Source organism: Lathamus discolor, chromosome 1, assembly GCF_037157495.1.
Source record: "Lathamus discolor isolate bLatDis1 chromosome 1, bLatDis1.hap1, whole genome shotgun sequence".
NCBI lineage: Eukaryota > Metazoa > Chordata > Aves > Psittaciformes > Psittacidae > Lathamus > Lathamus discolor.
The window spans coordinates 93,769,399-93,794,026 of record NC_088884.1 but is presented as its reverse complement, the minus strand read 5'-3'; the positions used below and the strand labels follow the sequence as shown (position 1 = coordinate 93,794,026).

The window sequence follows — 24,628 nt, the reverse complement described above, 5'->3', positions numbered from 1 at the left end:
CTTATGTATCCTTGGTGATCTGCTTAAGCAACTTCTTGCTTTTACAGTAAGCCAAAAAAAAGGAGAACAGATGGGTTCAAAGTCTGCTGCAGGATCTATTGAATGACAAGAAGCCTCCTCTAATGCAAGAAAATGGACTGGAGTGTTAATGCAAAGTAGGACCAGGGGTGGCCTTTGGAATTTTCAGGAAAGGGCAGTGGGCATGGAAGACTTTACTGCAGCAAAGACAACTGAAGGGACTTGAGTTTGTGTCAGCCTGAGGAGACTATTGAGGCATTCTGAAATGGGTGTATTTCAGGAGAGGTCAGCTTGGCAGGGAAGATCTTGGTCTCTGCTTCTGAAAGAACCAGCTAGGTATGTTCGTGGAAAACAGAAGGAAAGCAGTGTATATGGGGGAGATGCTGAAGTCTCAGAAATTTCATGGGATTTCACAGGAAGTAGATGGTTTCACATCATGTAGATGGTTGGTGGGATACCATCTGGAAGGGGATACTTCCCTGTTGCATGGTTCTATCTGTCATGGACTCTCCCTAAGGTCAGGGCCTGTGAGACAGGAATTCTCAGAGACAGCCCCTGGAATGAGTGCCAAGACATGGAATATCATCACCCACAGAGAGCTCACATGTTAAATTGACAGGACAGACTAAAAGGCTGTAAGGACAATGTCCATTTTACAGGTGGGAAACTGAGGCATGGAAACCAAGTATCATAACGCTATGGGCAAATGTTCTGCTGTACAGATGCTCCTGCTGGTTTCAAGGAGAGTGGTTCTCCACATGTGGCAGTGCCTGGGCAGCTGCACTTAAGACCAGGCATTGAATCCAGCCCGCTAAGGTTTAGCCCTGCACATGAAGTCCAAAACCAGCCTAGTTTTTAGGTATTCCTCCACCATAACTCCTTCATTACTCAACTTGGCAGAGGAGTTGGCTCAGTCCAGCCCAAAAGAAAAAAACTTAAGTCATTGGCAGGCTCTGACTGACTCCTACACCCACAAAGTTTGCTGGCTGCATATCACCCTGTTTTCTCAGCTTAAATAAACCATAAAAGGTCTTACTGGCTATTGATTACATCCTTTATGCAAGTGACTGTTGAGGGTGGTTTTGACAGTGCTGTGACTGCTTGAACTACTCCAGCACAACCTGCACACTTAAAACAACAGGCTGTATTGCTGGCTCTGCCTTTGCTGCCTGACAGCACTTAGAACCACTTGAGCTTCAGGGAAGCTCTAAAGAGTTGCCTTCTCATTCCCTCTCACTCGGGACCTGTTCCGCAGCATGAGATAGCTGCTCAGAGATGGTAGCCACATGCAGAAGTGGCCTGCCCTCGTGTTATCTGTCTGCTTTGCAGGATGTTTCATCCTTAACTGCTCCATGCATCACAGAGCCAGCACAGTCCCATCCTTGGCTTTGTTCAGCCTTGTGCAGTGAAGCAGGTGTTCATGTATATAGGTTCCATGTACACTGAGGTTTGTTTGCTTTGTTGGTAATTGTTGCACTGGGTAGAGATAGAGCTTTGTGTTTATAGTGCAGCTGGTTTTGTTTGAATCATTCAGTCCTTTTCTTGCAATGTCACCACTCCTTAAACACAAATATTTTTAGAGGCATTCAGAGAGAAGAAATGAATGTAGAGCGTGTGAGATAGTGCCTTGTTTCTGGACTTCTGTTGGAAACCTGGGAGTCTTCGGACTCTGAATGGCAGTGCCAGGTCACAGGCCTCTTGTAAATGTTATCCTTCAGGAGCTTTAAGGAATTTGAATCCAGGGAACTCCAGCCAAATAGATGACACAACTGTACGAAAGCAATAGGCACGTGAGAGGCTAACAGATTATTAACAGATGAGGTAACTGTGTAAAGAATGAAAGATCAATCCATATCTCCATTGATATTCTCTCTAGGTATGTAGGTAATATGGTTTTGATGCTGCCATCGAAAGCTTCTAAGCACAAAGGTGTGGGTCTTAGTTTAGGTCTCTGTGGATAGTTTAAGCACACAGGAGCAAAGCAGATCATTCTTAGCCTCTGGAATTACCCGCAGATGACTCTGTACTTGTGCTAGTAAACTGTCCTTAAAGGCATTCTTTACTAGGATTCTGTGGCTGCTGTATGGCCTTGCAAGCTGCTGTTTAAGAGCCGTTGACATGGGCAGAATCTGGAACCCATCAGGATTTGAAGACAGATCTCTTTCAGGGCTGCTTAGAATAATAATGACCTCATCAGAACTGTGGGGTTGAGTCTTACCTAAAAGTCTTCAATTTCGCATTACTTATAAAGGTGATTATGGAAGAACCCCAATTTTCAGTAAAAGAGAGGAATAAAAGAAATGTCTAGCTCGTGATTGCAAAGAGAACCTTAAAGCGGTGATCCTGCAGAGTGAAAAAACCTAGAATATAAATATAATAGAAACTAGAATATAAATACAATTTCGATTACTAGAGGATAAAGCAGGATTTTGTTGATTTTTTAAGGTCAAGTTCATCAAGACAGAAGTTAATACAAATGCTTCTGATGAGTGTCTCAGCCTTTGAAGTAGTTGCTATTTGTTACAGGAGATATTTTTCCAGGAATGCTTTTTCTCCATTGTATCTGATCTAACATAGCAAAACAAAACCAAAAAGACCCTGCTGTCGAGTGTATCACAAGTTAATCTAACCCAGTGTCCTGCGCTATTGTATTCCATTGAAACAATACCAACCTCTTTTCCTCTACAGGAGCAACCACCTGGAGCAATACTGCATCTTTTGTTTGATATTTATTTATGATGCAGCAAGATCTAATGTTTCATCTCACCCTTCCTGGTAATTGTGATACAAGGCTCCTTATATGAAGCCTCATTCCTGTGGTTTTATTCATTCTTAAGAAGAAAAGAAAAAAATCATCAGTGGAATGATTTCCTGGTAGCATGCGAGACAATGATTTTTACCTGCCTTGTGGGGAACTTAAAGAATTTGTTAGCTGATGTTTGTGAAAGTTAGATTTTAGGTTTTAGAAGGTGTGTGAGCTGGAATATTATTGTTCAGGAGAACAGACTGGCTTTGCCTATGAGAAATCACCATTCAACACTGAAACTAATGTTCAGGTAAACATCTACATCTGCTGAGTTACGTGTCTGGGTTATGGCTGAATGACGTTGCCTGGCATGACTTGAAATAAAAGTAACTTCCAGCAGTGTGTGTGCAATTTCACTGCTCAGAAAATGGTATCCCTGCAAAGAACAGCCCTTCCCCTGGCTGGCTCAGAGTCTTAATCCGATTCAGATACATTTCTGTGTCTCAATAAGATATCTGAGAAGGTGAAGGCCTGAAGGAAGAGATTATCCTTCTGAAGGAGCACACAAAACAGATGAAAGTGCCCTAGGATTCTCCTTCTACCTTTGCCACTACATAGCTTTGAGCAGCCTGCTTACTTTGTCCTAAAATTAAAATAATTTTCTACTTCCTTTAAATCCCTACAGAGGTGCTGCATGCCATAGACTACATATACCTATGTGCATCTGCTTTGTAGCTGGGAGTAAGTAAGAAGCTGATGTTTGTTGATCAGCCAGCTATAGCATGAAAAGGAGCTTGAACAAAACCATCACATCCAAGCTCTTCTAATCCCAGCTTTGCCTTTGGGCTTGTGCCTGGGTGCTCTCATCAGGAAATGCTCCGTGGTTGTTGTGCTGGCATTTACTGCTTCCAAATACCAAAGACTTTTCAGGCTTATTCAAATCCATGCTTCTTGGCATGATTAATTTGGCTGCTGATCCCCTGCTTCCATCCATAAGAAACATAGGAGAGGCAAGTACAGACCTTTGAAGAAGCTGGCTGGCAAAGGGAGACAACATTTCTTAAGAGAACTGAGTCTGGGGCTGATAGACCTGTTTCCTTCAATAGAAATACAGACTCAGCTCTGCAAGTGGTGGTCAAACTGCGGCAGGCATGTCTCACTGTTTCTTTCTCCTCTCTTTCCTCTGCAGATCGAAGAGGGAGGTAAAGCAGACTCCCTGCCTTCCAAGCTGCAGGCTGGTGATGAAGTGGTGAACATCAATGAGGTGGAACTGAGCAGCTCCAGGAGAGAGGCCATCTCCCTGGTGAAAGGGTCCTACAGGAAACTGAAGCTAGTCGTCCGCAGGTAGGCAAGACCCAACACTCCTTCCCACCCTCTCTCCTGCCATTGCAGGGTATCACAGTCATTCCCTTCACATCTCCAGCTGAAAGCCTCTGACTTGGCCTGGTCTTGGCAAAAGCCTTGTTTTAAGCACACAGGCATGAGCCCAAGCAAATGTTTGTTTGTCTCAGGTAACCTATCTATGACTCCTTTGTCACTGATACCTCCAAGCATGTGAAATACTTACCCAGCTTTCTTTCACTGCTCCCCTGCCACATGACAATCCAGGAATGCCTGTTCAGTGATTTGCAAGCAGTCCCATCTTCCCTCAAAGTGCTTGGGGCTCCCCGTGGAAGGGTGGCAGTTCTGTACCTAGCTCTTGCCTCATTTGCTGCATGTTATCACTGTTGCTGAGACAGCAGAAGATTTCCACTCGCCTCAGCAAGATTTGGAGCTGTTTCATGCAAGTGAGTGACAGAGTGGCTGCACTGTCCGAGAGCAGTCTGACCAATATTGTTCTTGGGATGTGATCTAGAGGAAGAGCAGCTATTTCAGCTGCATCTTTTGAGCCACAGCCTTTGTAATATCACTGAATGAGTTGTATCTCGCACCTCACATGTTCTGCATCAACATGAAAAATAACTGTTTTTTGGGGGGTCAGGAAGTAGAACCTGAATCTTGGTATGCATTTTGAATCAGAGCTGTTTGAGTCTGGAACTGGGGGCATTAAAGACCTTTATAGAGATGCTTCTTTTATGTTTTTTTACTGTGTGCATGTCCCAACAGTTTTCGCTGTGTCAGGTATGTGATAGCTTGTATCACTTTATGGCCTGCTCTGTCCTGAATTTGCACACTTAGTCAGAAGGGAATTTGGGTCAAGATCAGCATTGCTGAGGGGCTGTCATTAGCCAAACAGAAGGTGTCAGCTTGGGTTGCTGAGTTGGAACAAGTAATATCTGGGCAGTGCTGTCCAAATAGGGCAGGTACCAACAGCTCAGATACCCTGCTGCTCTCTGAAGTGTATATTGTGCTTTTGCTGGCTGTGTTCTGTTATTTACCTAAAGTGCTTTTAGGAACTGACAATGAACTTAGGACAAATTCTGAATATTCATATACAGAGCTGTTATATGCTTTGTGTAGCCATTGGTAAATATTTTTTATGTAAGCCTATGTAGATTGTAGTCCAACTCTATTGACTGAACAAAACGCTTAATTCAAACTAACTTAGCAAAACTGTGAAAATAGAATCCTTTTGCCACAGTTTAGTTTCATTTTTGCTGAGATGATCTAGTAAAATAACTGCTTCTGTTTAGTGTGAATTGAGAATTGTTTCTGGCATTTGATCTGTCCACCTGAAAGGTAAAAAGAAAAAGAAAGAGAAAAGGATAGACAAACAAATCCTGGAGTCCCATTGCAGGTGTTTCATCCCAGACCTCCTCTCCACTTCACTTGGGTATTTTCATTAGTGGCATTCCTCTGGTGGAGACTGAGCCCTGTCCATGCTGCCTTTAGCAGCCTACAAACTGAGAAAAGTACATTGGGAAGGTTGGCTCCTCGTGTCTTAAACAAGACACCAGGATTCAATAAGCACTCTCTCAGCCTGGATATGTATGCACAAACACGTAAACTTATGTTGCACAGATGCACATATATATGTACACATGTGTATATGCGCAGATGTCTTTATACACAGGGGAATGATATACTCAAGGTCAGCAGTGTCATAGCCAGGTGAAAATTCAGCACTTCCTAATATTTCCTTGGGAGGTCCCTAAATGACAGAACCTTAGAAATCTCTGAGGCCTCTTTCTTCAAGCTGAAAGAGAACACAAGCAACACTTTCCTTTCCTTGACTAGTTTTTCACATGCAGAAGGAACCATGAGAGGCAGAGCAACCCCAATGGCCATCCAACACATTGTTCTTGTTACAGCTGATGAGTTACTGAAAGAGGAGGTGATTCACCTCTGCGGAAAATCAACAGACAGCAGTCTTTTATGTTCCAAAATTACACTTCACAGTGTAATGTAATAGTTTCTGTCTCCACTATTTTGAAGTTCCCAAGACCTTTTCACCTTTTCTTCTCCTTTTTAATGAGTATGCAAGAGTATTTGATATTTTCCTCATTTGGAATACTATAGTGAGTTTAAGGAAAGTTTGGTTCAGAACCCTTCATGATTTCATTTCATCACTACTAGAAATATCAAACACGTTAACTTTAAGAAGTGTTACATTCACATACTTGCTAAGGTACTTTAAGCCCTTTGTGCATGTTTAAAACTCAGTGACAATCCATAAATTTCAAACTGGAAAATTGCAATTAGGAACTAAAAGCCCAGCCTTCAGTTCAGGTAATTGGACACAGTCCCAGCTGACCCTGCAGTTCTGGCATGAAAGCAGCAAAGGAACAGAGAGGTGAGGTCCTGACTGCTTTGTGGGCAGTGGGTCACAAGATGCTCTGAATTCTCTCCATGCCACCAAAGGTGGCCTCCAGACAAGATAGAAGACAAAGATTTTTATCTCCAGTGCTAGAGGAAAAGTGCATGAGAGGGGATAAAAGAAGGATCCCAGAGAAGAATGATGAGAAAGAGGACAGTAGCAAGGGAAGAGTGAGAGTCTGCATTAAATAAAAACTTCCAACAATATGAAATCAAATGAGGCAAGATGCAAAAGAAACAAATTAAGGGGAGCAGCTCAGTGAGAACCTGATCCATGTGGCACCTTCATCTCAGTTAGAGGGGTACTGCTGGGCAGGCAGCATACCTCTGTGATGAAATGTGAACAAACACAGGTTTGAGGTAAAGCTACAGGATGTGCAGATTATCTTTACCCCAGACATAATGAGTTTAACCATTAAGACTGGTAAAGGAAGCACTGGCGTGCCTCACACTTGGGATTGGTTTTTGTTGTGCAGCCAAGAAGATGATGTTTTGCAGTACTATATCATCTGAAAAGAAATAATTTTTAGAGTGCTTGAGATGCTAAGTTTTCGTAAATTATCTGTAATGTTTTAGTTGAAGTGGATTAGGGTTGCTTGCTGCAAATACCAGCAACTGAAAACTCCCTGACTAGTCATTTGTGACCCGAATTTTTAGTCTGTGACTTCAATATGATGAGAGCTCTTGCTTAGGGAGTGACACAAACTCAGGCTGACAGGGACTTTACCCCTTAAAAGTCATATGCAAACAATAGCAAAGTCTGCTTGGTGGATGTGGCTTGGTTCTTTTCAAAGCGTATTCAAGGTCATCATGTTTTTGAAGATTTGGTTGTTTGTTTTTCAAAATTAAAACCCAGGAGCTCTATGTAGCAAAGTTATGTGTTACCAGACACGATGATGGACAGAAAGCACAGATGGGTTTTATTCAGATGTATTGTAGCGAGACCATCAGAGGAGCAACAGAATACATTCAGCCTGCTCCGTACACATGTGTAGCCCATGCAGCGTACTCAGGTTACTACTTAATCTTGTTTTTTATTTCAGGACAAAGGTAAGCTTTTAGTACCAGTGGTAGCAGAGCGAGCCTCTACTTGTGTTACTAAGCAAAAATTGATGTTACAACACCTTGTTAGGTCTGTAGACAGGCTGATGCAGTGATATGTCATTTCCCTTGGAATGCCATTTGCAAAGCTGAATAACTAATATGTTATTCATCAGCCTGTTGATCAGTTTAACAGAAGAGTGGGAATAGTTTCAATGAAGGGAATAGGAAGGGAAAATCAGAGGAAATTCAGTATAAGAGGAAACACTAAAATAAGTAGGTGAGAAAAATTACCTATTTGACAAGGATAATTAATATTAATGGATATGAATGATTACAAATAAATAACCAGTAGCAGAGAAGTTATTATAGGGACCACAGTCTGCCTTTCACTCCTGGGCAAACATCCTGCTGACATCAGAAAGGAACTTGCAGTAGGAGAGACGTGTGAAGTTGTGAATTTTCTGCTTCCTTGCTCATGGATTTACAGTAGGGCAGAGGCAGAGTATGACTGAATGAACTGTAGTGACAAGTAAATGCTGTGCCTGTTCCCTCAGACAATCCTTATTTGGGAGACAACTGTTAAAGGATTTTTCATTGATGCTCTCTACCTGCATTTTGTTTGTCTCCTCCTCAGTTTGGGGGCCCCCAATGGCAGTATTCAAACATTAACCTTAATCTGCTTCTTTAACAGGGCTGCTCATATCCCACTTATATAAAAAGCTGTTCCTAAAGCCAGTTCCTTTCTTTCTGGCCATTCCTTCCTACATCACTGGGCCTGTTTTGCCCATTCATTTCCAGGACAACAGACCCAGACGTGTGTTAATTCCTGTAGACCTCAGGTCTGCAACTGGTGTGCTGTGGAGAAGCTTGTGGATACTTCACACTTTATTGTGCTGAAGCCAGAATAAGGCAGAGTAAAAATTTCTCTGCATCTCAGGGAACTGAAAATCTTATTGAGTGTACCTTAGGTACATCTTCCAGTCCCTGATAAGCTGAGTTACGATTTCCTGCATTGCAGACCTTGCTGGCAAGGTGAATTTAGCTTGGTGCTCTGTTCTAATCCTTTTTATGACATCTGGTTATTAAAACATTTAGAAATGTACAACGAAATTACCTGTTTTCTCCTTCCTCAGCTCTATATAGAGAGCTTTTCAGAACACTTTCCTCTGCTGGCTCAGAAAAAAGCACATTCGTTTCTTTTTGATATATCTCATAGCTGAGCAATCAGGCAAAAAGTGTAATGCTGCTTGAGTGTCCTGCTAGTCAGATCAAATTGCCACAATTAAACAGAATGAGTGAGGGGAACAGCCTTTCATATGATCACAGGAGAGGCAAGATAGCACTGTGCAACAGGGGAGGACAAGCAAGTATAACTCACTGGTGTTCAAGGCCAGGCTGGACAGGGCTTGGAGCAACATGGTCTAGTGGAAGGCGTCCCTGCCTTGGCAGGGGGTTGGAACTGGATGAGCTTTAAGCTCCCTTCCAACCCAAAGCAGTCTGTGATTCTATGATTTAATTTTGTAGTGGGAAATTTGCCTACTGTCCTCAGCAAACTACCTTAGATAGTTATCTTTAACCAGTGTGAGTGTTTGAAAGCTACAAGCCACAGAAATAGGCTTAGTTATTAAATTGTGAAAGGCAGGTTATTTTTTCCAGTTTGTTTTTTTTCTGTCACTTCCTCTCCAACTTCAGTACCTAAGCAGAGTTAGGTGCAGTTAAAAAAAGATCGAGGCCTTTTCAGTGGTATCACTTCAATCTAATTGTGTTGTGCATGCTTGTATCAGCTGAGGATAAGGCTCAAAATGCAGGCATTGACTGGTCTGCTTTACAGTGACCACAGTGGCCTACAGCAGTTGCCAAAAATAGTCTTTTCCACAGGTCAGTAAGCAGGAATGGCTGTCATACTGTCACACTGTTTACATAGTTTTACATTCAACATGTTGGTAACAGCAGCAATTAGATCACTGAGGCATGGTGGCAAATGTAGCTGTTCTGAGAATATCATGCTTGAAGGGAACTGCACTCATGGGGACAACTCTCAGACCCCCTTTCTAACGCAAGCACTGCTTGAACTAAGGCCTCCTACAAGCCATTACTTAGAGTTGCTGTGGCATTCACCATTGCCTAGTGCAGGGAAGGCAGAGGTGAAAACATGAAGTCATTTGTGAGACAACAGGGTATTGTGAAGTAATCCTGACATGCGCGCTTTGGTCCCTGCTCTTGGTGCTATAAAGCAGCTACACTGACTCGAATAGAGTTCAGATGAGTTACCTCAGGCCAGAATTTGGTCCTTTGATTCTTTAAACTCTTGGATCCAGCACCAGTCTTGGTTAATGAGTGCAAAGCACTATTAAAATTTGCTAGTGGAACAGCAAGTAAAACTTTTCTGCAGAGAATCACTAATGTTTTAGGCCCTTACTCTGCACACACTGAAATGCAGGAGTCCTGCAGAGCTCTTCTTAGCTCTTCTTCTTTAGCTGTTCAGGCTGGGTTCAGGCCAGCACATAGTTTCTGATCTGGGATGTGAGGGGCTCTGATGGTGACACTTGCATTTACAGAGTCAATAAGAAGTATGTATCTCAAAGGAGCTGTGCTTTACAGCAAATCTGTACACCTCCAAGACACACAACATGTATGATTCCTCTGCTCGCGCCCATCAGCAGCAGTTTGAATGGAGATCTGATGCTTTGGGCTTGGTGCCAGCCATCACCGCCATTGCAGGGGGATTGGACTAGATGACCTTTGATGGTCCCAAACCTTTCTGTGATTCTTTGATAAGATAGATACTGCAGTTAAACTATGTGGCTGACACTGTTCCTGATACTTACGAACTAAAGATTTATTAATGCCTTTACGTGTCCCAAGGGTGTCTGTTTGCCCAGTTCTCGTAGTGTGTTTTATGTAAAGTGAAGGGCATTTGACTGTATCATCTCTCTCTTTCAGGGACAGCTCTGTAGTGAGGTGTAAGTAGAGATACATACATAACAAAGATCAGTATTCAAGGCAGTTGATTTTCTATTTTCTGTGTTAGTGGTTGGTGGGTTATGCCTGCCTCAAGCTCAGCAGTTCCTTCAGTTCTTTTCATCTCAAAGAGACTTTAGCTAAAAATACAAATCAAATAAAGGAGGAGTGGGGATAGAAAACATTATCCTCATTTTTCCTGTTGTGCTAAAAACTGTACAAAAAGAAAGGATTAAGCTTATCCTTGGCTATAACCATAATCTGTGTGTTCGTTTTCATGCTTCCCTACAGATTCCCTGTGTCACTTGGGTTATTCATATATTGTTCTCTTGACACATCCCTGTCCCTGGGCCCCCTTGCCTCAACGACGAGACCTGGGGGAGATGCTAGGGGAAGTACGTTGCAATCCTGAGACCAGGCGTGTCAGAGGGGAGCTGGCTAATTCAGGAGCTGAGCAGACTGTGAATTCACACAGGGATATCTATAACTGAGATTTTAGACCCTGTCGAAGTGTTGAAGTGTGGGAGGAAGATGTCAGTACAACTGACAGCTGAGGCTCAGGGCCGGGTCAAGCCCATGGAAATTGGTGGAAAGATTCCCACAGACTCAGAAAAGCTTTGGCTTAGACCCTCACTGAGCCATGATTTCCCTCATTGACCAGAAGAAAATGGGCTATTCCTAGAGAGAGGGGATGCTGCTGGCATTTTTACAAAAAGCCAAGTGCCAACACAATTCTTCAAAGAACTCTGTGGACTAATCCTTTCCTCTTATGACACTAATGTAATTTTGTGGTGAATTTGATGGCATGCCAAAGAATTGCATCGAATAAATCCAAGTTTTGTTAATGAAATTAATTAGAATAGGCATTGGCTCCCACCCCACTCTGTAGCAGTGCAGGAGCATGATTCCAAAAAGCTGTGCTGCGGTGTGGTTATTATTTGTTCAGGGGTGATGACTTGGGGAATGGGAGAAAGGACATGCGCATGGAAGTTTTCAGATTGACAGCTCAAGAGGGCAAAGCTGGCCTTACCCTGGTAGAGGGCTCTCAGGGTGGTCTTGTGACTAGTGCTGTTGTATGTTCGGTTGTGAACTCCTCCACAGCTTTCCAGTGTGCCCTTGGTCATGTCATCTCATTTCTCAGATCCCCAGCTGCCAGGTATCACAGATCATAGAATCACACACTGGTTTGGGTTGGAAGGAATCTTAAAGCTCATCCAGTTCCAGCTCCCTGCCATGGGCAGGGACACCTTCCACTAGAGCAGGTTGCTCCAAGACCCATCCAACTGAGCCTTGAATACTGCCAGGGACGGGGCAGCCACTGCTTCCCTGGGCAACCTGTGCCAGGGCCTCATTACCCTCAAAGAGAAGAACTTTTGCCTGAGATCTCATCTCAAACTCCCCTGTTTCAGTTTTAATCCATTCCCGCTTGTCCTGTTATTCTATGCCCTTGCAAAAGGTCTCCCTCCAGATTTCTTGCTAACCTCATGAGGTACTGGAAGCTGCTCTAAGATATCCCTGGAGCCTTCTCTTCTCCAGGCTGAACAAGCCCAGTTCTGTCTCCATAACAGAAGCACTCCAGCCCTCAGAGCATCTTCATGGCCTCCTCTGTATTCACCCCAACAGCTCCACTTCCCTCTTGTGCTGGGGGCCCCAGAGCTGGACACAGGACTGCAGGGGGGTTCTCACCAGAGCGGAGCAGAGAATTTCTGTTGTGTGAGATTTTGGGACTGGGAGGGGGTTTTTCAAAGTTCATCTTTTAACACTAATAAACTCAGCCTTCAGTTGAGTCTCATATGAGGAGACATCTCCTCAGCTGATGCCAAAGTGTACGACCAGCCAAAGCCCATCAGGTCCTAGCCCATTGTTTGTACAGTATTCCTGAGGTCTGAACAGCCTGTTCCCAGGTAGGTAAAGGCTTTAAAATGTCCTTGTTGGGTGAAGCTCGTAAGTCTAAACATCTCAAGTATTTTCATTAGAGGAGTTTTCTGTGCAGTTCCTATTTCATTAGGAAAGGTCAATGCTAAACAAGGGGCAGACAGCTAAGAGGTGAACAGAATTTCATTTTGGCATCACTGGCAACAGCCTTACTGTCTGTGATTAAATTAGCTACAGCTTAGGACTGCCAGGCTTTTAGGGAATTTCCCACAGTGGATAGTAAATATGAAGAAGATCTAGATACAGTTTTTGACAAAAAGATTTAGGCCACTGATGGGGAAAGCAAGAAAATGCCATGGAAAAACAAAAATGACAGCCTCTATACTGTGTTATCCTATATGGGACATTAGAGACTGACCCCTCACCTGAAGCTGTGTTAGAAACACAGCGATTTCTGGCCACTGCCACTCTGCATTAGTCGCTGCTTTCACCAAGTGCATTTGGATTAGTTTGCCTTCTTCAGGCAATAATCAAGCTGGGGTGTGATTTGTCAGAAAATGACACTGGAAAAGCTGGGAAATCTCTGCCAGTGCTGTACAAAGTGCTTCTTAGGGTATGAACCTCCTGCTTTTGGAATTTCCTGAGGATTTAATTTGGAGCTGGAGCATATCATGATAGTATGAAGATTTGAACAAACAAGCATGTGTTCTCTGACTGATCTGTGCCTCACTTCTCTACCTGTGATTGTCTCTAGGCTGACGTTTTGTCAATAGGGCAAATACCTGGACTTTTACAGGCTTTAAATTCGAGAGCTGATTATAAATATTGATTTATAAGACATTTGTTGTGTGGTAGCTGAGTTATATATTTATTTTGCTCAGCTACACTAGTTACCCAGGAATATAAGCCAATTTCTCAAAAGCTTTTCCATGCTTTTCTTGCTTGATCCAAAGTTTCCTCTGGGAGGGAGGTGGTGTCAGGAAAGGCTAATGAACTTTAATGTAATCCTACTGATATTACCTGGTCTAGTGGAAGGTGTCCTTGCCTGTGGCAGAGGGGTGGAACTAGATGACCTTTAAGGTTCCTTCTAATCCAAACCAGTCTGTGATTCTGTGATATGAATTGAGTTTGCCTGAATTTCCTTCAGTAAAACAGATGTTACGGTGTAGTGGTCACTGTAACTACTTTCCATTTTTTCATGAATGGACTTGTGTGGGTCATACAGATCCCTTGGAACTGCCTCTCCCTTGTGGCTGGATAAATTGAATATTTCAGTCAAAAGAATAATGAAGAGCAGAAACTGCACAGAGGGCTTCAAATGGCCTTTTATGTGCATAAATGTTCATGGTTTAACAAAGGGCAGCCTAACTCCCTCACATAACTGCAGAGTATTCACCTGTATGCACCTGAACGATGAACTCTGGCTATGCCAATAGCTCTGTAATATGGAATTATTTTCTTTTCCAATACCCATTTCTTCAGCATTCTGTCTACTTTGACTTTGGTGTTGGAAAGGAGACAGGGTTGGTTTTCAGTATCTGCATGTAAAACATTTTAATATCGGTTATACCTGCAGGAGTACACCATAACTTTTTTTTTCCTATTAAAAAGTGCCTCTGCTAATTAAAATCTGAACTATTGTTTAAAAAATGCATCTTTCAGGAGGTGAAAAGAGCCAGTTAACTCAGCTCAGAGCTACCTCTTAGTCTTCTGCGCTTGGCCTGGGGCACTGGTGTTGGCTCCTTCTGCTGATAGATGTTTTTATGTGGCATTACTCCTGGCCTGAAATGAAAAAATTTGCTTCCCTTAGAGAAAACATATTAATCTATGTAACATATATTTAATATATGTTTTCAGCATCTTCTTGGATGCCAAGACAGCTTGGCTGGGTAGAGAGTAACTGAACTTCCCCGACTGCATCAGGCTGACATCCCCTTGTATCAGGATGGGGCCAGTGTGTTGAGGGCCACCTACTTTTATGTGCTGTTTCCACGGACTTAATAGAGAGCCATGTGTCCTCAGCCTCCTCCTCTGCTGGAGCTCAGGCTGGGTGCTTTGGTGCAGGAGAAGAGACAGTGTTACCCACAGAGCTGATGGTTGGCAGGTTTTTATCCCCCACCGTTACTTCCAATTACAATTTTCAAATTAAATTGGAGTGGTGAATTTTGAGACAAACGCTGTATAATTCCTTGCTGGTGGAAAACAATTCTTTATTGAATACAGTTTCTTTTCCTCTCTCTCCCCCCAAAGCCCAGTGATCATTGTAAGAGGAGGTCAACCCCCAGTCTACAGGGAGTCAGGGCAGAGCTGACTGGCACTTTCACTCACCAAATTTCCCCTTTCCTCACGGTCTCTGCTCCTGTCTATCAGGCCTGCTGACGACTGCTTGGTAGGAGGGCAGTAATCTGAGCTGCCTCTGCTGAGCAAACCTCCCGCTTTTTACTGTGGGATTAGTTCTGAGGTGCCTCTGTGTGCAACACCTGTATCTGCAACTTGTTACCTCATTTGCTATGCTCCTGATTCTCCACTTCCCAGGGCAGTAGTGCCATTCCCTCCTCCGAGGACTGCACTCACCAAATGGCAGGCTGCCTCCGTCCCAAGGATGGGAATACCTGAGCCTTGGCCTGGTGCCTCTGAAGGTAAGCAGCCTCTCAGCAGCTACAGCAAAGCAAGCCAGGCAGGGCTTTGTGCCTGTGGAGGCAGCAGGATCTCGTGGCAGGGAGAAAGATCTCTCCCTAGGAGAAGAAAGACAGGAGTCTGAAGGACCCTGTTGGTCCTGAACATCATGAGCATCATAAACTTAAGAGCCAGTGAGTGTTCAGGCAGTGCCGTGGCTGGGGTTAAGCTGCTATTGGAAGCAGGCTCACAGCACACAGGGAGCCAGCGCTGAGCTGCTGCTTGGGCTCTGGCACTGTGAAGCTGTTGAGCGGTGTAAGCAAATCTCTTGGGCTTTAGGCTAGAAAAGTGCCAGAAGCTTACAGGAGTGGTGGACTTTGGAGAGCTTCTGAGCTGTACAGCATGTTTAAGGCTATTCCCTCCCTCAAAGGGTGCTAATAATGGACTTGGGACAACGAGTCTCATAAGCAGAGCGTCTGACTCAAAATACACACTGTGATGTGGCAGGTGATTTTTAGTTTTATAGTCCGGAAGAGTCTCTGCTCAAGGCACTCATCTTGGCCTTCACCCTTTATATGTTGAGAATTGTTTAAAGTGAGTGTCAAATCAGTTGAATGCTTTGTGTCAATGTTGTATTGACATTATTCTCTCAATAGAGAAGGGCTGGCCATACAGTCTGGGGTATATTCTTGTTTGATTAATACAGTAACATTGCAAGTAGCAGAAAGAGAATGTGAAAGAGGCTGATTCTAGGAGATGGCAATCAGTATTGCTCCAGTATGGGCCTGTACAAATTTACATTCACAAAAGACCTGTTGTATATTCTGCACACCTATACACCCTTTTAGATGGTTATGACTCATAAAGTTAAGTTCATTGAACTTTGATTTTGTTTATTTCCTGAGACATTAACTCTTTCAGTAAACCCATTAGATGATCTTTAAACTCATTACCTGCTTCATTGCTATTAGGAGATCTTTAACTTCAGGTTTGTTGGTTTGTTTGTTTGTTTGGGGTTTTTTTGTGAATATCAGCCAAACCTTTAGCTGCCTGCTTGGGCTGAAATTGTGTTTTTTCTACAGTGTGGTTATTCAGTTGCTCAGTGAAAGCTGGCAGTGTGGGTGAAAGCATGTTGAAGTGGTGGTAGTGGAAAATGGGGGCCTGTGGCCCTCTGTCAAATGGGGTAGTTTTTGGCGGTAGATTATCTGCTGAAGAAAAGCAACTTGGAACAGCCTGTTCTGGAGTAGAAATACAGCCACAACATGTGGGTGCAGCACATTGCCTTGCACAATATGTACTCATTCCAGTATTTGAAGAGCAGGGAGATTCTGAAGGCTCCAGGTAGACCTTAGAGCAGCTTCCAGTGCCTAAAGGGGCCAACAAATAAGCTGGAGAGGAGCTTTTGACCAAGGGCCTGTAGTGACAGGGCAAGGGGGAATGGCTTTAATCTGACAGAGGAGATACTGAGATAAGATTTTAGGAAGAAGCTCTTCCCTGTGAGGGTAATGAGGCCCTGGCACAAGTTGCTCAGAGAAGCTGTGGCTGCCCCATCGCTGACAGTGCAGAAGGCCAGGTTGGATGGGGCTTAGAGCAACCTGGTCTAGTGGAAGGTGTCCCTGCCCATGGCAGGGGGTAGGAACTGGATGAGCTTTAAGGCCCTTCCAACCCAAACCAGTCTGTGATTCTATGACTCTATTATTTTGACAATACAACTGGAACTGTTTTCAGCAGCAAATTCCCAGTCACTTTAAATGGCCCCTAAATTTACTCCTTTTGCCTTGCCTGACCCAGCTCTATAAAACAAAATTCAAAGAAGCATTTGGCCAGGGAAAGACTGTTCATATGCTCTTAGCTTCAGTCCTTGGAGCATTCCACTGGCTGCTAACAAGCCAGCTATCCCATCTGAAGAGGACCTGTGCATGGTGAAGGAGTGCATTTTCCTGCCTTCTCTCAGGATCCCACTTTTCTTAAAGTACCTGCCATCAAGAGAAAAACTAGTCAGCATATGAGCAGCCCTGGAGATTCTTGGGGCAGTGGAACTGACAGATCCACAGGACATGGGAAGACACTGTTTTACAGAACAGATCCCATCACCCTGAGGCATGGCCTGATGCCTGCATGGGTGGGCATGTTCCCAGGCTGCAGAGATGTACAGAAACTTCTGTCATTCGCTGGAGGACTCTCGTACACACATTGTGAGGCTGCAGGGAGCTCTGCAAAGGATGTGACTCTCTCCTGACAGGCAGACTGCAGGCAGGCAGTATTGCAGCAGAGCATTCACCTATTAATGTGGACAGTCAGTATAGTGTGGACAGTCATGTGCAGACAAGGGATTAACTTGGATCCTAGTCCACTACCTGCTTGAGTGATTTGACATCTCCTGTGGTCTTCATATCAGGTTGTATATGAGCCAGACATATATGTCTTCTCTGTTCCTGGGAACAATTTGAGCAGAGTGGTTCAGTGCTCTGTAGTATTCAGTGTGAAGAAAGGTGATGTATACAGTATCTGAAATTTGAAGGGATGCCTAAATTAAAGAGATTTCATGATTGCCTCCTTTGAGTGAACTGAAAAAATCATCTAAGTGATGTTACTGTTTTCTCTGGTCTGTTTTATAACCTCTTGAAGAGAAGTCTTTCTGAAGCCTTCAAAGGGTTAAAGGCAACACCTCACAGAAACCCAAGTGGCTGAAGAAATATCAGATATTAACATTTATGTCAGTTGCCAAATCCTAGACATTTCTTTCTTCTTTTTAGAAATGACAGCCTGCGGTGACCATTTAACAATAAACGGTAGCAACTTGGCTGTTATAGGGCAGCCCATGTGCACAGGCACTCCAGAGCTATGCCAGCATCTCCTTTGTTCAATAAAAGTAACAGCAGGAATTTGATTAAAGACTGATAGAAAAGTAGGGGGGAAGGGTGTTAGGGGTGTAAAAGAAGAAACATAAGAAAGATTAAAGAAAGAAAGAGCCACCTGGAAACTTCATTCCTCCTTTATTTCTATCTTAAGCTCATAAATACCAAATCTAAACCATTGTGTGGGTGAGAGGGAGGAAAATTTCCTGCATGCCTGCACAGAAAAGACTGCACATGCAGTGGCACAAACCGACTAGCAGAAGTCACGCGTTTTTTCTCAAACTTAATGCTTGCTCCTTGTCTGCGTCAGAAGGAAAACAAACCAGAAAATAACTTTAGCTTTGGATGGACAACATTTAGGAGGGTCAGGCAAGTCAGAGCTGTAAAGGAGAGTGGTGAAAGATTTTGGTTGAACCTGCTGCGGAGCAGCAAGGCCATTTCCCAGGCTGTCTCGGAGCAGCCCTGCAGCTTGACTCCTTTTCTTAACAATGACTCAAGAAACATTCACGTGCTCTGGGGAGATCATTATTCAGATTTTATAAAGGGGGTTCTGGGAACCACTATTGCTTTGAATCAGATGTCCATTGCTGCAAGTCAATTAGATGCTTCTCAAACAACTCCTGCTGCCAACCTTAGTGACTATTATGATCCTCAGGAAGACTGGAAATCCTTATTTGCAAAGATTCAGGAACGCAAGTGGCCAGCTGCACACATCCAGCACTGCTCCTCATCGTTGTTAGCCTGCAGCATCTGCTGCTTTGTCTCCATCCTTGTTGTAAGTCCCCCCCCACAAAAAAAAGACGAACAAACCAGTGACTCCAGCAACCAAATGCAAATGAGCCCTGAAGAGCCCTCTTATGTGGGATCAGCAAGCAACAGGCAAATCGCATTCAAATTCCTTCAGAATCTGAAGTAACACGTCTGTTGTTTGGGTTTAGGAGACCAGAACAGTAGGATTGAAGTGTCAAAAGTGCATGCAGGAGTGATGGTGGGTTGACTTTTCTTTAGCCTGGCTGTGCCCAGGGAGCTGGGAATCACTTTGCCTCTCAGGCAGGAATTTTCAGTGCACAGAGAGGAGGGCTGAGAGCATGAACTCCACAGCTATGGGCACTTCTCAGCAGGGGTTTGTATATCTGGGGGGCTCTTCTGGGCAATCGTGTCCTATGCTAGACTAGGTGGAGCAGCAAGGCAGAATGCTGTACCTGGAGCCTGTTGCTGCTGCTTCTGGTGTCTCTTTTCTATACACCTGGATATCTCAGCTGCTTAAATCATGCTTTTCCCACATGGTACTTCTCTTACTCCATCTTTATGTTGTTTTCTCTGCCCACTTTCTCTCACACTTTTTAGCTATTAATAATACTTGTTAGACAGTGAATCCTTTCTGGCAGTGACCTTGGCTCTGAACTATCCTCCCCTCAAGTGGTTTGGATGTGACAATGTCCTCTGCAGCAAAGAGGATGGCTCTGCGTCAGGCCAGCCTTCCTCACCTCAAGCCGTGATCCTGAAAGCTGCTACCTGCTCCATCCAGGGAGAAGGACAACGCTCAGCCCTGATCTGGATCAGTCCTTAGGGGGCTGTTACAGGATGAGGTCTGTGGGGTGTTGAGGGGAACAGCCAGTCTGTGCTGAAGCAAGGGGCCAGAGGTATGTGGGGAATGTGAATGGTATGCTTGAGTGGACAGCTTCAGAGCCAGGCACAGGGATGGCTCTCCTGCCATCTGTTGTGAACCCCGCAGGCCCATAGCAACAGTGCTTCAGGAATGGGGCTGCTGCTTTTTTTTTTTTCTCCATAAAGAAATTCTTCCTTGTCGTCTTCCCTGCTTCTGCATACGCATACTCATGAATAAGTAGGAAAGGGGCTCAGATTCCTGCTACAGAGCGATGCGTGCTAAAGGATAAAAGGGTCTTTTAGAGCTCAGCTTGTATTTGGTTTGGGGAGACATTTTCCTTTTGGACCTGTGGCATTCTAGGAACATAAGCTGAGGTGTGTAATGTATTGTGAATTGCTAAAATCTCGTTCTATTCACATTAGTAGTGGATATGTATCTGCCATGAGGTACACTCAGTAAAGTCTACAGTGGATGTGCAGCCACCCCATTGTCCTTTTTGGTAAAACAGAGACCATTTCTGCCTTATTGTTACAGAAGCCAAGGTTAAAACTGCTGTAGATAACCCAAATGCATTGATTTGTTATGCCTGTCACTTTCCTCAGGCCCCGGAGCACTTCTCTTCTAGCTAAGGGGCTTTGCTGCATAGGGAAGTGGTGAGACCAGATTCTCAGCAGCTGTAGACAGCCCAGCATCACTGGCGTGATGCAAACTTTAGTGCCAGGGAAGATTTTGCCACAGAAGAACTCTGTCTCCTAAAGACAGCAGTGTATAGCCGGTGTGCTGCTGGGAAGAGTTAATGCTGAAAGAGCCTTTATTCAGGCAGCACGGGTAGGAGCTGTCTGGCTGTGTCTGTCTGCCTGCGTGAATGGTTTTACTCCTTCCCTTCCCCTGGAATTCACACCTGAAATACAGATTTCTGTTCTCCCCACACCTTACCCTTTTTTCCTGCTGTCAAGTGACTGTGGCCTCATTCCTGCAAATTGCCCAACCTCTAGCTGTGACTCAGCAAAGTGGATTTTTTCAAGCATTTTAATTCCTTTAGTACAAGGAATTAGATGTTGTAATTTCATGTGAGAGTTTCAAGAGAATCAGAAGTGAAGTCTCTTTTTTTCCAAACAGTACATTGATTTATTCAGTATTTCTATGCCTAACAGCCTGAGATAAATATAGAAATCTTCAGAGAAGCCCCTGTAGAGAAGAAGGAGTTGGGGAGCTGCTGAACTGAAACAAATCCCTCAGATGTTTCATGCCCTTTGCAAAGAGATGTCTTGCAAAAGGAGAGAGAATGAAAAACAGCAGAGACATCCCCTCACCAGCACTAAAGGCTGTTTGAAGCTATGCACACAGCTCTAGTGACTTGATCACAGGAAGGAGGGTACAATTTCATTGAAAGTTGATAGGTACATGGGGGGATGAAACTTTCCCTATTTCAGGTATTTATTATCCCTTGACAGCTGTCAGTTTGCAGTAGGTGATTTGCCTTTCTGTCAGCTGTCTGAGAACTAGGTGTATTTGCCTAAGCTTGTGGAAAAGGGTAAAAATTCCGCTTTCAAGTGCAGGTATCATTTAACCCTGATAAGAAGGCAGGTAAAGCATTTCTTCTGCAGGGTGGCTGTGGAGAACAGGGGAGTAAAGTTTTTCTTGTCTTATCGAGATGGGAAAAAACAAGTCATTAAAATCTGATATCTACCTGCTTTTAATGAGAGAAACATTGTTCAAAGAAATAATCTCAGCCCTATCACCACTGAACCATTTTCAGGAGCCATTAGCTCTTCACCTCCTCATATGTTTTTCTTTTGATATCATTCAGGGAAAATGGAAATGCTTTTGCAACAAGAGCTTTGGGCTTTAACTTTAATCAGGAGCTTACTCGGTCATAACCATGCTCTTACATCCTTCCCTTCCAGTAAATGACCTGCAGAAGAACTAAGGGAGTAAGGTGTAGAAAACAGCACTTAAAATCAAGCACTTGGTGTCTTCAGTCATGCTTATTTTTTCAGTGAGTGGGTATTTTTACGGGTTTCGAAATGCTGCCTCCATCCTTAGTTTCTTCTTCCTCCCCAGGAACTTTTTTTCAGCAGCTGGGGACCATGGACTGTTAGTTGCCAGCTTAAGCTACAGGCATGAGGTTGTTGGGACATCTGGCCTAGGTGGAAAAAACAAAGAACAAGAGCAAGCTATGAAGGATGTTACAAGCTGCACTGAGTAGACACAACATCTTACTCAATTTAACTGTACCTTAGCATCAAGTTCTACCTTTCTTTGGTATCTTTGGTTTGCTGTATTTTCTACTTGAAAGCTGTCATAATGTAGAATAAAGATCCCTCATCCATGCATAGATGCTCCCACACTCCCTCAAGTGTAAGGAAAAGAAATTAGGTTGGGTTGGTTTATTTTTGGGCAGTGGGATCAGTAAAGAAGGTTGTTGGTGACTGGGCACTATTAAGGTTCAATCTCATTTTCTCTTCAGTGTTTATTACAGGGTTTTGTGCTTTGCACCATTCTGAAGAACATTTGAAAATAAAACCAGAAATGCAGACTAGGTTCTTTACTGAGGCAGGGTGCTCTTGCCATTTATGTGATGTACAGTTCTTCTTTCAAAGCTGCAGCTTCTGACCCAGGAAATTTGTGAAGCTATCTGCTTTTCAAGTTTCTGCCTCTCATGGTTCAAAGCCTATAAGACAAAATTCTGCATGTACTAATTGTGACAAGTCAATGGCTTTTAGCCGGCTCATGTGATTTTGGGAGCTTTTATGCAGTTGGAGCATGATGCCTCAGCATAATGCAAGGGCAGAGTTTTTTCCTTCCTATAAAGATCACTTGCTCCTGTGCCACATTATCTATAAAGATCCCTTGGTGCCATGTTACCCCTGAAAATCCAGCCCACAGGATCAAGAGATCACCCCTCCATCTCAGTTTTGGGAGAAGCTGCTCCAGCAGAAATCCATCTTTTCACAATAGTACAGCAACATGTATCATTGTGTTATAATACCTTCTTTGGGGTGGGATGTGTGTGTGTGCGTGTGAGAGAGAATGAAAATGCATCATTTCCTTTGGCATTGTGTCATTGCAGTCTCCCACCCTGAAAAGTACTGAAGTTTTGAGACTGGAGAGGAGAAATGTCTGCGGAAGAGTAACTGTCCTGCGGAAGGGAGAGTTCTAACTCATTGCCAGCTTGTCTTTCTTCACACCACGAGGAGCTGGCCACAAAAGCTGTTAAATCTTGAGAAAATTAAGTCTCTGATCTGCTTAGTTCTAGGAACAGCTGCTGAGTTGTTCAAGGAAGAGGCTGGGGAAGTTGCCTGTTCCTTGCATCTGAACTCTCTAGAAATGTTTCCCAATTCCTAGCTTCATAAGTTATCATGTAATACTGAACTATCCTACTGATTCATCCAGTTGGAGTTTTTGCTTCAGCCAGTGGCTGGAAGAGGAGGTTCAGAAAACAATGCCTTTAACACACCTAGCTGGACAAAACCCTTGTGACAGGAAAGGTTATGGTGATTCCACGTGAAGGCTGGCCAGAACTTCCAAGTCTTTCCTAGCTGATCCAGCTGGAGATGCTGGGGACAACAATGATCACCAGGTCTGCGTTAGTCTTTTTCTAGCAGCTTGGTTCCATCCAAGAGTTCACCCACCATCTGTACTTAAACACAGACACTGTGCCTCAAGCTTAGGATGAGAAGATGATCTGTCTGTATCCTCTGTCTATATTTCTGCCCAGGAGTCTATTTCCATCTATAAAATTCATCTACTGTTGTTGCTGTACCTACACCACAGCAGGACTCTAGAATCCTTAATGATCTTGAATATTTTCTGCCTCAGCCTCAACATGTAGCATGAGATGGTCTTTGATGCTGATTTGTTTTCCCCTGCATGTGTTTAATTCTGACTGTGATCAGTTTTAATTCCAACCCAGTTTTATTTCAAAGGTTATCCATCAGCAGTACATGAGGGAAGTTACTTTGCTACAGACAAGCGAGTGAAAAAGAATGTGAATCATAAATGAGATAAAATACATAGGCATTTATTTTAGTGCTGCTTGTCCATATTTGGTTTATTTTTCTTTTATCTCTCAGTATCAAAAAGCAAAAAAAAAATGCTGAGAATGTCACATCCCGTTGAAGTTATACTGACAGAATATTCAGAGCAATCCATGGCAACAGCTGTATTGCCCATAGATCTTCAAGCAGAAAATTGTACATCATCTCAGACAATGAGGGCATTACAGACCTACACAAAGTTCGTGGTGGGAATCATCGCTCAAGTCCCCTCGTTTGTGTGCAAAAGAACCATGCTTATAATATTGCTGTGACATAGCACTTTGCATCTAATTTAAGCAATACTGGGGCTTTTGTTTGTCTTACAAGGTCTAACCTAAAGACAAAGAACGTAGTCCAGCCTGAAGTTTATAAGACGTTACCAGACATTTATGTTCACACATACACACTCCGTCAGAGGAATTTATGGCCATTACGATGTTCTCTAATGAGTACAAAATGAGACCATTACATATTCACTGAATTAGTTTGACAGATTTTCATTTAAATATAAAAAGACTTCTAGTCTTTAGAGAACAAAAGAAGGGCTTTGTTTCCAGTGCAGTTTTTGAATCTGCTTTGCTGGAGCAGGACGTTGGGGGTGACAACTGGAGGGAGATGATTTAGTGTGAATAATTCTTATCTTTTGATTTCATGTTGACATTTCTTTGCTGCTTTTTCAGTTCCTCTGGAGCACCTTGGGGAGAGCTGCATGATGTTGCACTTTCAGTTGCAGCCAGGGAAGTCCAAGTGAGAACTCGGCTTTTCCAAAGTGTGAAGGATGATTTGAGATTTGAGGGATTGAGGGAATTCCAAGAATATTAGATTGCTGCTGTGAGCTGGAGTGAGCTTTAGTCTCCAAACCTATTAGCTCACTGTGTCTCACTGTTGGTCTAGTTCTTTGTCCTAACATTTTTAATAAATGTTTGGAACTGGAATGATAAGCTTGCTTACAGATTTATGATTCCATTTTAACAGCTCGATGCATTGGAAAGACTCCCAGAGTAGAACATGAGCCTTGAAATACAGCAGACAAGTAATGCTGGGGCTTGATCTTGATGCTGGGACTCCACTTGATGTGTGAGCCTATTCATTTGTGCTCTTTAGT

General features: G+C 43.5%; 1 protein-coding gene across 1 annotated transcript in view; it reads left to right on the top strand.

Moving 5' to 3' along the window:
• Window positions 1–4,092: 4,092 nt before the first annotated feature.
• The window catches only part of SHROOM3 (shroom family member 3), a 98,924-nt gene continuing 78,388 nt past the window's right edge, over window positions 4,093–24,628 (top strand). The window contains exon 1 of the mRNA XM_065686797.1: window positions 4,093–4,108. The gene's annotated coding sequence lies outside the window, so the exon portion shown is untranslated. The remainder of the gene's footprint in view (window positions 4,109–24,628) is intronic.